Source organism: Adiantum capillus-veneris, chromosome 12 (assembly GCF_014529385.1).
Source record: "Adiantum capillus-veneris isolate H3 chromosome 12, ASM1452938v2, whole genome shotgun sequence".
Classification (NCBI taxonomy): Eukaryota; Viridiplantae; Streptophyta; class Polypodiopsida; order Polypodiales; family Pteridaceae; genus Adiantum; species Adiantum capillus-veneris.
In genome coordinates this window covers 87,039,821-87,044,597 of record NC_140942.1, presented here as the reverse complement: position 1 = coordinate 87,044,597, position 4,777 = coordinate 87,039,821, and the positions used below count along the sequence as shown (strand labels likewise).

Here is a 4,777-nt window from a genome sequence, read left to right as displayed (position 1 = left end):
ATCTAAAAACTTTGCAGTGGGGATCATGCTTATGCTTTATTGGATGGAACTACTTGATTGATGAAAAGTTTTTGAGTTTTCCCTTCGATCTTGGAGGCCTATGATTGGTTGAAGTCAAAACTTTTAAGGTTAACCCCAAGAGACAAAAAGAGAGCTGACAACCTCAACCTATTCTCCACTAACCGCAGAATCACCTTGCTAAGTGGTGTCAAGGGAATATTGTTTGCCAGTTGAGCCGGGTCAGCACACCGTATTCTTTAGTAAAAGGTGATGGAATAGTTTGGTGCTTCAAATGGGCCGAGCACACGGTATTCTTTAGTAAAAGGTGATGGAATAGTTTGGTATGTGCTCAACCCGCACGTTGCACACCGACTAAGCATCACAAGTACAATACTCGACACACATATCTACCAAATCATTGGTAAGCACCACTAGTCCAAACAAAAAAGTATTTAGATCACCACCATAGCCTTGATCTAGCTTAGCTCTTTAAGCACATGTCATTCATCACAAATATTGACCAAACCTTTGCCAAGCACAACCTTATCATTCATGAGTGATTCAACCGCTCTTGCATCGGCATAAGTGATACCATCAGTCGAGGTCAAAGCCCATAGCATAATCTTCACTCCAAAAACTTTTGACATTGACGACTTCAGATTCCAAGTTACGATATAAAAAACCATTCCCACACCACATGACGGCCATTGCAAGCTTTCCATCGTGAAAAAATGCTATGCTCCCAACCATAATCCGAGCACTCATAAAAACACTGAATATGTGACTCCTGCATGAAATTCTCCATTTAGACGTACGATAGCATGACATCCACCACCTTTGAACCTGCACATCCTCCAGTATGTGCCAACCATCTTCAAGATTTGTAAGTACAGAACCAGTCGGCATGCAAACAATGGTCCATTGTAAGCATGGTACCAAAGGGCTCACTTTTCAAGCACATATCCCCCAACACCTAGTGAACCCGACGCAAAATGAGCTGGGGTGGGAGGTAAAGATGGAGAATCTAGAGCAGATGATGAAGATGATTGCACAGTGAAGTGCAAACGGTTTTGATGATAAGTCAACGGTTCCAAATTTGTCAAAGATGCTTCAATTGGTTCAAGGATCTCTGCTTGAAATGGAGACCGTAAAGAAGAAAAATCAATGGCTGAAGCTTTGGATGCAGCTTTAGATGCAGTATACGAGGAGAGGCGAGTATGAGCTGGAAACCAAGTTAAGAGGCATACCTGACAAGTTAATGGTCAGATCTTTTGAGCAGTTAGTGAGTTCAGATTTGAAAGATCAGATTCAAGAGTTTACCAAATCCTACAACAACGACTAGGAATACTTCAAAGAAGCTATTTTACAAGTAGGTTATGAGCATTAGAAAATCTATCAAGACCAGAGTCCAGGTCTACCAACCAAACACAGATATTCGAGGACAAGTACGATCAAACTTCTTTGGACAATTGATGAAGTAGCTTCACATATTTTAAGCTGGTTCTGCTACCAAAACTTGAGGTAAAGGACTTACAATCCATTCCGTGTGCAAACAGAGTAAGGCATACTTGAGCTTGCCAGGGTTCCCTTAAATGAGCTTAATGGTCAAGCCGTGTGCATCATTAACTGGAGCACTTGAGTCTGGCGAGGTTCATTAAATAGGTTTTCCATATTTGAATGCTTTGGAGATGGCAGATATGGTTCAAAGATGTTTTGATGGGAAGCTACCTAATAATTAAGTTAGAACATTGATGATAGGGTGTAAACCTTACTTTATTTTTCATATGTTTACCAGTTGCGTGAGTTTGATGATGACAAAGAGCTTAACGTGCCTATAGCAAGTGGAGATTGAAGTACAGCTGGCACAGATCAAAGGCTATGCAGGTTCAGAGGGGGTGGATGTCGTGCAGCTCCGCTTCCAGGATGGGAAAAAGAGCCAAGAAATGCAAGCTAAGCTTCTTTGAAGCCTACACATATAGTGAGCAGTGATCAAGGCTTGTTAACAGGCCAAGTTTAATGATTAATGTATGTCAAATGCGGCAAAAAGAGCCAACACATGCCTTAATGATGCTAAAAAGCACTATGCTTGAAGTAAGCACAAATGGGATATTATGATCTAAAACTATAGTGCTTGAAGTGCTTTATCGGCATGTCTTTATGGCTTGGCGATTGGAGTTTGAAGTTTAAGTCAATTGCAGATCCGTACCGGATTGGGCAAGTGCAGCTGAGGGGATGGTCTTGAAGTGCTCACTTTGTGGAGCGCGTCGGTCTTTTTAGATCAGTGATCGGAGTTACGGTTGCCAAGTTATTGGCTATTAAAGATTAACCGGGGCCGGTTCTGTACCAGTCAGGTCGGCCCGGTCGGAGTGCTATCTGGGAAATTTTGAGCTTCATCCAGGTTTTGAAATGTGGGAGTAGTAAGTGCTTGAGGAGTATCATGTTCAGAATGTCGTCTCTTGGAATGCAATGATTGTGGGATAAACCCAACAGGGGCACGGTTAGGAAGCTGGCTATTTTCAAACAAATGCAAAGACAGGACAACTCTCCAAATGCAATCATGTACGCTTGCATCTTGAAGGCAAGAGGCACCATGCAAGATTAAATGGACATCAACATTCACGATGATATTGTTAGTCAAGGACTGCTAGGGAAAGATAAAGTGCTTCCAATGCTTTGGCCAAATGTGGTGCCTTTATGAAAGCATGTCTTGCTTGATCCGCCCACCAAATAAAGAGGCAGTATGGCCGCCCACTAAGCCAAAGGCCGCCCACCCAACAAAGAGGTTCAATGGCCATCCGTTCAATAAAATGGAAGCTTTAGTGTGTAAGCAAGAAAAGGAAAGGAAGGAGATGGCGTGCAACAGCGAGGACGAACGCAAGCAGGTGAAAGAAATGCTCGCACTTGCCAATACAATGCTCGAATGAGCTTGACCAAGAGACAAAAAAAGCTTGGCCTAGCGGGCGAGCGAACCCATTTGGTCCAAGTTGCAGCGAATTCCATGCTTGTCAGGATCCGCGGCCCTGCCACATCATAGGGGTGGTTTTGTTTTGCCTCCCTAGCAACGACGGCGCTATCGTTGCTAAGGGATGGAGGAGCTATTAATAGGTTTTTTTTATTGCATGTAAAGAGGATTATTGTAGAGAACGAAGGAGGAGGAGTTGGAGGTCTTGGAGAAGAAGGGTGCTCTCTCCTTCCAGCTAAGAAAGAAAGTGTTCTCTCTAGAGCTTGCACAAGAAGGGAGCGTTCTCTCTCTCTTGCTAGAGCAAAGCAAAGCCTCGACAAAGGGAAGAGACGAGCAAGGGTTGTGAGCTCAGAAGAGGAAGGGGCAAGGAGGTGTGTTCTCTCTCTCTCTCTCGAGCTTTCACAAGAAGCGTGCTCTCTCTCTCTCTCTCTCTCTCTCTCCTCTCTCTCTCTCTCTCTCTCTCTCTCTCTCTCTCTCTCTCTCTCTCTCTCTCTCTCTCTCTCTCTCTCTCTCTCTCTCTCTCTCTCTCTCTCTCTCTCTCTCTCTCTCTCTCTCTCTCTCTCTCTCTCTCTCTCAGGCTTGCACAAGGAGCCTATTGCTCTTCGTGCTAGAGAAGGTGCAGGAGGGCAAGTTGGAGCCTTACTAGAGAAGAGGCCAGAAAAGAAAGGAGTCAAAGGCAGAATCCAAAGGGTTAGAGCACAACTAATAGGGATTATTCTCTCTCTCTAACAGAGCAGAAGCCATTCATGTGAATGAGATAATTAGAAGAAAGAAGAAAAATTAGCTATACAGTGGAACTTTTTGCGGTAAATCGACTTGTTTATTCTTATGTTCATCGACACCATCGCCGGTGGAAATCTTGATCCATTGCAGGCTAAAATAATTTGGCCTAAATTTTGTAAACGGGAACTTAAAATCCTTAATTTGTAGTTAATTAAGTGGATGGTGTTGTTAATAGCACTGCCTTTGCTAACGTGCGTTGGATTTTTTTGGCATCATAAAAATCAATTAATTTAGCACTTTGATCCTGTTTTGAAGAGGTTGCTTGATAATTTTGCGGTGTAGGGCATCTTGTCTTGCTCTCTTCTCCCAAGCTAGCAGCCTGGCGCTAACCCGGCTCACTTTTCGAGCACATATCCCCCAACAACGTTTGCATATCACAACCAATTTTGGAATGATCATCACAAACACACAGTAGACATTGAAGGTCCAACAAAACATTTGTAACTATCTAGCAAAACAACAATTTACAATGATAAATTGGCATAGACACACTCATTGTCACAACAACAATTGACACTGTTCACAAATTTTAAATATGCTTACAAACCAAAACCGTACAAAAATCAGTAGATCAAAAGGTTTGTGATCATGAATGCAATTTTGAAAATATACTTGTTGGGACATGGAAAATTGAGTTCAAGATCTTGTAGCTCGAAACATATTTCTTTACATCATTGAATGTTACATCCTAGCTGATGGCTTTCAATGTATCCACTTTCTTTAGCTACTTTTGATACACAATGTCACAAACTAGTACTACTACATAATACACACTTAAAGGCAAACATTTCTACATCATGATGTCTCGTCTTAAACAAGTAGTTTAGAAGAGAAAACAAAGCTCTATCAAAGAGTCAAAAAGATCGACCATGCAAGAATAATGTTATCAAAATAATGTGATTACAGTGGCTATGAGCACAATGACAATAATGACTATGTTTGGGGAGATACCCTTCTATTGCACTCTATTAAAGAGGCCAAAGCCTTTTTTACCAGCCCTTTCTAGCATATCCTTCTATAGCCTAGTCCAAG

At 42.2% G+C, this 4,777-nt stretch overlaps 1 pseudogene; it reads right to left on the bottom strand.

The window, feature by feature from the left end:
• Window positions 1–248: 248 nt before the first annotated feature.
• Window positions 249–362, bottom strand: LOC147446080 (U5 spliceosomal RNA; annotated as a pseudogene).
• Between the last annotated feature and the right edge of the window lie 4,415 nt (window positions 363–4,777).